This window comes from Meles meles, chromosome 20, assembly GCF_922984935.1.
Source record: "Meles meles chromosome 20, mMelMel3.1 paternal haplotype, whole genome shotgun sequence".
Taxonomy (NCBI): Eukaryota; Metazoa; Chordata; class Mammalia; order Carnivora; family Mustelidae; genus Meles; species Meles meles.
Window position 1 is genome coordinate 9,894,642 of NC_060085.1, and position 10,021 is coordinate 9,904,662.

Below are 10,021 nucleotides of genomic sequence, written 5' to 3' on the forward strand. Positions count from 1 at the left end.
GTGACGGGCGGTTTGCCTCTGGCGGGCGTCTCCATATTTAGTACTGGCAGCCGAAGTCGGGGATGATTTGCTCTTGGCGAGTGTCTCGCCTTTTTGTTACCTGGCTTCTACCCCTGGCGTGGAATTCAGGGCTCTTGAAGTGGGCGTCTGCCCGCGGCCACTTGGTAGTCTCGGGTGGAGGCTCTGAAAGAATACTGAAAAGGATTGGGAGGTCGGAATGACTGCAGGGTGAAGAAGACAGTTTGCACCCGCCGTGACAGTTCCCATTTGCTGAGAGTCTTGTCCTGGGTCAGACTCTGTGCTGGTGGCCATGCAGGTTCAGGCCACAAAACCCAAACCAGGATGTTTTAGTCATAAAACTTTTTTTTTCTTTTTCTTCGTATTATTATTATTTTTATTTTTTCCTTGTATTATATTTTCTCCACCTTACCCACCACCACCCCCACCACCCCCACTCCCGGTACTTTACTGAGGTAAAAGTTTATAGTAAAAAGAAAAGGTCCAGGGCGCCTGGGTGGCTGAGTGGTTTAAGCCTCTGCCTTCAGCTCAGGTCATGATCTCAGGGTCCTGGGATCGAGTCCCACATCGGGCTCTCTGCTCGGCGGGGAGCCTGCTTCCCTCTCTCTCTCTCTGCCTGCCTCTCTGCCTACTTGTATCTCTCTCTGTCAAATAAATAAATAAAATCTTAAAAAAAAAAAAAAAAAAAAAAAAAAAAAGAAAAGGTCCACTGAGTTTTGAAGATTGACAGCCAGTGACAGTTGCCCAGTGAAGATACAGAACATTTCCATCGCCCCAGAAAGTTCTGTTGTGCCCCTCTCAGGTGAACCGCCCCCTTCTCCCTGACTCCTAACCAGGCAAAAACCCTATTTGTATTTCTATAATTATGGATTAGTTGTGCTCTTGAATTTCATAAAAACAGAAGCATGCAATAGTTTGTCTTTTGTATCTGGCTTCTTTTGCTCAAAAAACTGGTGGTTGTTTTTTTTTTAGATTTGTCCATGTGCTGCCTGTATCAATAGTTATTATTCCTTGCTGAGTAGTAGTCCACAGTGTGGCTATACCACAATATAGCCAATATAATTTCTCCATTCACCCATTAATGGACATTTGGTTGTTCCTAGTGTTTGGCTGTTATTAATGAAGCTTGTAGAAGTATTTTCATGAACATAAGTTCACTTCTTTAGGGCAAATGCCAAGGAATGGAATGGTAGACTGTAGGTCATGCATATGTTCAATTTTACTAGATCGTGTCAGTTTTCCTAAGTTGTTCTGCTTTACACTCCCACTGGGCACCCTGTGAAAGTCCCAGTTACTCCCAATCCTTGCTTATACCTGGTATCATCAGTCTTTCTCAGCTATGTTTTGATTTGGGGATTTGGGATGGTGGGGGGAAATGGAGGGGAGGGAGATAATCTGGTCAAACATAATAATCCTGCCACAGCAATCCAATCTCCCCAAGTCCCTGACACAGTTAAACCTTGCTCCACAGTTCTCCAGGGAGATTCTAGCCTTTCACTTTCATCTAGTGTAGGCTATTTTGGGGTCCATGTTCTAGACAACAGATTTAGAGCTGAAAACCGCCAGAGGTACAACTTCAGTCAAAAAGCCCAATAAAGGGGGCGCCTGGGTGGCTCAGTGGATTAAGCCGCTGCCTTCGGCTCAGGTCATGATCTCAGGGTCCTGGGATCGAGCCCCGCATCGGGCTCTCTGCTCCACAGGGAGCCTGCCTCCTCCTCTCTCTCTGCCTGCCTCTCTGCCTGCTTGTGATCTCTCTCTCCGTCAAATAAATAAATAAAATTTAAAAAAAAAAAGCCCAATAAAGAGAAACCAATCAATTGAGAGGGAGGCTTTACATAATAAATGTAGATATTGTAGGTACCATAACACTTACTGAGCACCTCTTGCATGCCCAGCTTGAGGGTGAGGCATGCAAAATTTAAGGGGCACCGGAAAGCTGTCATCTAAATAAATAATTTTAATGCACTATTTTAAAATCAAAATTAACTTTTAAAATCTATGATAAACAAAACACCAAAATGTTAAGTAAAAACAGGATCAGTAACAGTGCTGCATTGAGCAAAGCCATATCAGTACCTGAGGCAAAAGGGAAAGATCAGGATTACTGATCCTGTCTTTTTTTTTTTTTTTAAGATTTTATTTATTTATTTATTTGTCAGAGAGAGAGAACACAAGCAGGTAGAGCAGCAGGCAGAAGTGGAGAGAGAAGCAGGCTCCCTGCTGAGCAGGGACTAGATCCCACGATCTCTGGGATCATGACCTGAGCCGAAGGCAGCAGCTTAACCAACTGAGCCACCCCGGCATCCCACTGATCCTGTCTTTATCTGGACTTTTTGCATTGATTTTGATTTCAAAAATTGTTGCACTAAAGCATTCTGAGTCTTGAGTTTGGGGACTCCCTTAAAAGTTGTACCTGAAGCAAATGCCTCACTCTCACACTAATTCCCACACTGGTGTGCTCAATCTGAGACATCTAAGCGAATCCCCCACCTGGAGCAGATTAGTGCACATATTAGCATATCCATTGTCAGGAGGGTGACCTGAGGTCCAGAGAGGGTTAGTCCCAGCCTGAAGGTCACACAGCTGGCAGGGATCCCAGCCCAAGCCACCTCCCTCCCTTAGACTTGGTCACATCCTACAAAGGTGGAGCTAGAAGTCAATGCCAGGTAACTTGGAAGCCCAGAGAAAACCTGTCCTTGGGGAGAGAGAAGGTGCCCCACGAAAACAGAGAAGAGGCAAGCTTGGAATAATTAAATAATCTGAAGTGAGTTAGAGGAGACAGCCAAAGCCAGTTAAATCCTGTTGAGAGGTGTGAAATTAATAAAGGGAAATCTCACTAAAATAGAGTTGGGAGGCCAGAAGGGGGCGCTCTCACACAATCACTCCTTTTCAGCACTTTACATTCTCAACTGGAAGAAGCCGATACTTTTACTGCCCTAGTAGTAGGAAGATTTTCTTCTGAGCAAGCAACAACCCAGCCAGTGAGAGACAGTCACAACTCAGCCAATGAAAAGCCATTACACGTTGAGGGGCACCTGGCTGACTTAGTGGGTAGAGCATGGAAACCATCTCAGGAAGTGTGAATTTGAGGCCCACACTGGGCATAGAGATAGATAGATAGATAGATAGATAGATAGGAGGAAGGAAAGAAGAAGGGAGGGAAGGAAGGAAGGGAGAGAGAGAGAGGAAGAAAGGAGAGAGAAAGGAAGAAAGGAAGAAGGAAATAGGGAGGGAAGAAGGAAGGAAGAGAGAGAAAGAAAGGGAGAAAAAGAGAAAGAGAGGAAGGAAGAGAGGAAGAGAGAAAGGAAGAAGGAAAGGAAAGGAAGGAAGGAAGGAAGGGGGGGGAAGTAAAGAAAAGAAAGAGGTGCCTGCGTTGTTCAGTTGGTTAAGCCTCCAACTCTTGATTTTTGGCCCAGGACATTATCTCAGGGTCTCAGGCTCTGCACTGGGCTTGAAGCCTTCTTAAGATTCTCTCCCCACTCCCACCCCCGCCTCGCCCCTCTCCTGTAAAACAAACAAACAAAAAACCCTCTACACTTTGAACTCCCAATTTATTCCAATGGAATTTTGTCTATAATAGCTCCTCCCCACTCTCTCTTTCCACTATCAAAGTGCATTCTTCCACCTTGTTCTCTGGACTTGCCTATGGGTTTGCCATAGCTTGCTTGTCGCAAATTACAATTCTCTGCTATTGCCAAATAAACTGATTTTGCTGGTAAAATAACTGATGGTTCTACTTATTTATTTTTTAAGATTTTAGTTATTTATTTGACAGAGAGAGAGAGAGACAGTGAGAGAGAGAATACAAGCATGGGGAGTGAGAGAGGGAGAAGCAGGCTTCCTGCTGAGCAGGGAGCCCGATGCAGAGCCGAAGGCAGATGCTTAATGACTGAGCCACCCAGGTACCCCTGATGGTTTTATTTTTAAGGTTAACAAAATTCTGGGGAAACAGGAAAATACCCCAGCACACCTCCACCCATGCAGCCAGGGGGAGCTTCTACTATTCAGAAACAAAACACTAATTTTAAGGCCAGAGAAGATCAAATCCTCCTAAAGTACATCCACCATTCAAGATAAACAAATGTTAACCTTTGTCATATTGGCTTGATTCACTTCAGAATTATTTTAACATAAAAACTCTTTTAAAGCACACCCACTCAAAAGAAAGAAAGAAAGAAAAAGAAAAGAAAAAGCACTCAAATGGCTAAAAAGAAAAAAAAAAAAACCTGACACAACCAAGGGCTAAAGAAGCTCTGGCGTGACCAAGAATTCTCATCCACTTGCTAGCAGGCATGTGCAACGGGAAAAATACTTTGGAAAATGATTTGGCAGTTTGTCATAACCAGGGTTTCTCAATCTTGGCACTACTGGCACTTGGCCTGGAACATTCTTCCCAGTGGGACCATCCTGTGCATTGTAGGATGTGGAACAGCATCCCTGGTCTCCAGCCAGTAGATGCCAGTAGTGGTGACAACTAAAAATGTCTCCAGATACTGCTAATGTTCACCAGGTGGAGGGGGGGAAATCACTCCAGATGAGATCTTTTTGGTTAAATAGGATGACATCATGACTCAGCAATCCTCCTAGGTATGGATCTATCAGTTAATGAAACACTTACTGCCCCCAAAAAGATACGAACAAGGAAAGTTCTTTCCATAATAACCCCAAACTGGAAATAAACCAAATGTCCATCATCAAGGGAATGGATAGGGGCGCCTGGGTGGCTCAGTCGGTTAAGCATCTGCCTTCAGCTCAAGTCATGATCCAAAGGTCCTGGGATGGAGCTCCACATTGGACTTCCTGCTCAGTGGGGAGTCTGCTTCTTCCTCTTCCTCGGCCCCTCCCCCCTGCTCATGCTCTTTCTCCCTCATGCTCTCTGTCTCTCTTTTAAATAAATAAATAAAATCTTTTTAAAAACCGAAAACAATACTGAATGGATAAAGAAACTGTGGTCTGACCCAGTGATTCCACTTCTGGGTATTTACCCAGAGAAAATGGAAACTAATTTAAAAAGATACATTCATCCCTAAGTCTCCTGCAGTATTATTTATAATAATAGCCAGGCTATGTAAGCAACCTAAATGTCTATCAATAGATGAATGTATAAAGAAGATGTGATATACATATACAATGGCATATTACTCATCTATTAAGAAAAAAAAGTGACATTTGGAACAACATGGATGGTCCTAGAGGGTATTATCCTAAGTGAAATAAGTCAGACAAAGACAAATACCATATGATTTCACTTATAGGTGGAATCTAAAAAAAAGAGTCAATCAAACAAAATCAGAAACAGACATACTAATACAGAGAATAACCTGGTGATTGCCAGAAGGGCAGGGGCTGGAGGGATGGGTGAAATAGGTGAGGAGATCAAGAAACACAAACCTCTAGTTTTAAAATAAATAAGTCACAGGATGAAAAGTACAGCATAGGGAATAAGACAATAATTTGTATGGTAACAGATGGTAACTCTTCATCAGTGGGGAGCATTTCATAGTGTAAAATAATTGTCAAGTCACTATATTGTACATCTGAAATTACTATTACATACAATATAATATTTATGCCAACTATATTCAATTAAATACATACATACTCATACATACATACATACATACATAATCAATTATTAATAAAAGAAGAAACTGTGGTCCATCCATATCCTGGTATACCAGTAAAAATAAAAAGGAATAAATTATTGATATATACAATATTATGGATGAATCTCAAAAACACATCATGTTCTTGGGACACCTGGCTGGCAGGGTCTGAAAAGCATGACTCTTGATCAGGGTCATGAGTTCAAGTCCCAAGTTGGGTGTAAAGATTACAATAAATAAATAAATAAATAAAATTAATAAAAATAATGTTTTTGTGAATATATTGAAAACTCAGATCGTACACTTAAGAAAGGTAAATTTTATGGTCCATGAAATTCATTTCAATAGAAAAAACAAAACATGTTGAGTGAAAGAATCCAGGCATAAAAAACACAGATATTTTTAAAAAATCACAAAACAATCCCATGTGGTACGAAGTTCAAGTACAGGCAAAATTAATCTATGATGATAGAATTTCCCTAAGGTTGCCTGGCAAAGGACACAAGTCAAACGCATGCAAAAGGGGAGAAGACTAAATGGTGGCCACAGGCCACATATATGTATGTGCATACATATATAAAAATTCACGGAGTGGGGGACCTGGGTGGCTCAGTTGGTTAAGCTTCTGACTACTGATTGCAGCTCAAGTCATGATCTAAGGGTCATGGGATGGAACCCTGGGTCCCTTAGTGCAAAGTCCGCTTGTCCCTCTCCCTCTACTCCTCCCCCTGCTTGCTCTCTCTCTTTCTTTCTTAAATAAATAAATAAAATCTTTTTTTAACAAATCACAGAGCATCACACCAAAGGATCTGTGCACTTCACCAGATGTAAGTTGTGCCTCAATCAAAATAATTAACAATCAAAAATTAAAATTAAAAGACACACCTTATAGTTAAAATGGAAGTCACCTATGTTCACTCTCCCACTTCCCCTTGACTGCCCCACTGCAGAAACAACCACCTAAATAAAAAGAATGACACTGGGGGAAAAAAAAAAAAACGATGACCCTGAACTGACCCCTTGTTCTGTGCTTTACAAGAATTAATTCATTTAAGCTTCCCAGCAGCCCTATGAGGGTAGGTGCCACTCTATCAGCCCCTCTCACAGGTGAAGAAACTGAAGCACAGAGCAGAGAAGTAACTTGCCCAGAATCGTACTGTTAGTGTGTGTAGTGGGGCCAGGATTTGAATGGAGATGACCTCACTCACCTCATCGTGGGTGCCAGGCACACCAGGAACATGTTTCTCCTTGCCCCCCCTTTTTAATAAACTTGATACATAGTTTCACTTTCTGTTTTTCAGTAATTGATATAAGCAGTATCAAACTGTATCATTTCTTTCTTTCTTTTTTAAAAGATTTTATTTATTTGACAGAGATCACAAGTCGGCAGAGAGGCAGGCAGAGAGAGGAAGGGAAGCAGGCTCCCGGCTGAGCAGAGAGCCTGATGCGGGGAACAATGCGGGGATTGGGCACAACCCCGGGCATGATCCCAGGACGCTGGGATCATGACCTGAGCCAAAGGAAGAGGCTTTAACCCACTGAGCCACCCAGGAGCCCCTGTATCATTTTTTTCTACTTATTTATTTTTTTTTATCCCCCCCAACCCAAAGTTTTTGAGTTTAGCTTTGTTGATACATTTAGCCTTTCTGGTATCAGATTAATCTACTCCTGTTTCTTTTTCTGACCCCCCAGTTGACTGGTGGGAGACTTGGTTTGCAAAGAATCTTTTGAGAAAGAATCCTCATTCAGTTCCTTCTCTGCTAAGAATCCATCAGCAGCACCCACGATCCTCAGGGTCAAGTTTGAATTTCAGGGAGGTGCTGGAGGCCCTCCATCCCCATCATCTGTAGTATCCGGAGACTGTCCCTGCTCCAGGTTCATCAGCACTAAACCCTCCAGCCATACCCCATGATGCTGTGCTTGTTCAACAACGTGTATATCCCACAGCTATTTATTCCAGCACTTTCCGTGCTGGAACAGTGCTAGACACTGTTCTAGAAGCTGGGGACTCAGCAGTGAACAAGACAAACAATGATCCCTGTTCTTGGAGAGCTGACATCCTGGTTGAGACAGACAAGTAAGAAAATAGAGTAAAATCTATTAAAATTTGCAAGGAAGAAAAAAATGGAGCGATGTGAGGGGTAGAGTTTAGTAGAGACAGGGTGGGGCCTGTTTTAGGTGGAGATGCAGTCAGGGAGTACTTCTCTAAGGAGGCATTTGAGCCAAGGTGGAAATAAAGTGAAGAAGAATAAATGCCAAGAGGAGAAGGAAAACATGGCAGGCAGAGGGGAACAGCACGTACAAAGGCCCTGGAATAAGGGATGAGGAATAATAGGAATAAGTGTTTTTGAGGGGCGGTGACCATCCGACCAGAGTGGTATGAATGAGGGGAGCGGAATGGAGATGAGGGGAAGAATCAGGACATCCCAGGTTCTCCCTCACCTACTTCTAGGACGTTGCCCTGCTCTTCCTTCAATCAGACACTCTATTCATCTTTACCGCCCTTGTAGTTTCCCAATTTGTCCTTAGTGCCAGCCCTTCTGCCTCTCCCACAGTGGGGCAGCTGCCTCCTTAAGGCATGTACTGCCTTGGGATACCGTTCTTCTGACACCTCACACTGTGTCCACTCGCACATTCTGCGAAGACTGAGTGAGCACAGGCCAAATGTCGAGCAATTTCAGAGAGGAGTAACAGTTAAAATAAAGAAAACAGGGCCATATTTGTAATAAATATGACAGGGTATGGAAAGGTCTCTTGGAGGAGGTGGCATTTAAACAGAGACCTAAATGATCAGAAAAGGTTAGTCTTGGGAGATGTGATGGAAGGACATTCCAGACAAGAAAACAACCAGTGTAAAGGCCCTGTGGTTGGAAGTAAAGTGAGAATATTTGAGGAACAGAAGGAAGGCCAGTGTTGCTGGATGGGGATAAGGGGAGTACAGGGGAATGTGGCTGGACAGGTTGGCACAGGCCTGATAAGACTACCCTGTAGACAGGGTGGCTGGGCAGCTCAGTTGGTTAAGCTACTGCCTTCTGCTTAGGTCATGATCCTGGAGTCCCGGGATCAAGTCTTACATCAGGCTCCCTGCTTGGCGGGAAGTCTGCTTCTCCCTCTGATCTCTCCCCTCTCATGCTCTCTCTCTCTCAAATAAATAAACAAAATCTTAAAAACAACAACAAAAAAAGACTACCCTGCAGACCAGGGTGAGGGGTGGGTGTTTTTCCTATGACCTCTAGAGAACCAGGAACAGGTCAGGGTTTCTGAGGCCCCAGAGCAGCCTGGAGAGGGGCCAGAGCAGCTGCAGGGAGGCGCCAGTGCAGTTATCATATTTGGTTGAGATTGCACAAAAAGTCCTTGGTCTCCCTGTTTCAAGCCTGAGTGCGACTCTGTTTCCAGCGCCACCAAAGTCCCCAGCGGGCATCGATAAATATTCACTGAATAAACGAATGTTGGAAGGTTGGAGTGAGAATTTGGCAGGGTTCCCCAGCTCCATCCAGGGAAGAGGGAGCCTGGGACCTGGCAGGCAGCAAAAAGCCCATCCCTGAACACAATGGCCTAATCCCTGGGCCAGCTTGGAGCCTAGCTTTGCCACATTCTCTCCACCTGTAAAACAGATGGGCAGAAGAATCAGAAGAAGACAGAACAAGGGCTGTAAACACCCCAGCTCCATAACTGGGGATTCTCCTGACACCTCACCCCTGTGTCCGCTCACTCATCCCACAAAAACTGAGTGAGCATAAGCCAAATGCTGGGGAATTTCAGAGGAGTGACAGTTTAAATAAATAAAACAAGGCCAGGGGCGCCTGAGTGGCTCAGTGGGTTGGGGCCTCTGCCTTTGGCTCAGGTCATGATCCCAGGGTCCTGGGATCGAGCCCTGCATCAGGCTCTCTGCTCTGCGGGGAGCCTGTTTCCTCCTCTCTCTCTGCCTGCCTCTCTGCCTGCTTGTGATCTCTGTCTGTCAAATAAATAAAAATAAAAAATCTTTAAAATAAAACAAGGCCATATTTTAAATAAATATGACGGTATAGAATGGTCTCTCAGAGAAGGTGACATTTAAATGGAGACCTAAATTGTCAAAGTCTTGGGGAGATGTATGACTCAGTTTCCTCATCTGTAAATTGGGAGCAAAAGAAATAGCTCAAAGGGTTCTTTAATTCAATTGATAAATAATCGAGGGGCAGCCAGGAGGCTGGTGTAGCTGAATGGAGTGAGAAAGGGGAAGAGGTGAAAGGCAAGGTGAAGGAGGTAAATTGTGCAGGGCCTGTGGTCTTCAGGCAGGACTTTGGTTTTACTCTAAGGAAAGTGGGAGCCATGGAGGGATCTAGGCAGAGGACAGATGTGACCTGACTCAGGGGTTCACAGACATCCTTAGGCTGTTGTGAGGAAAATAAAGTAGG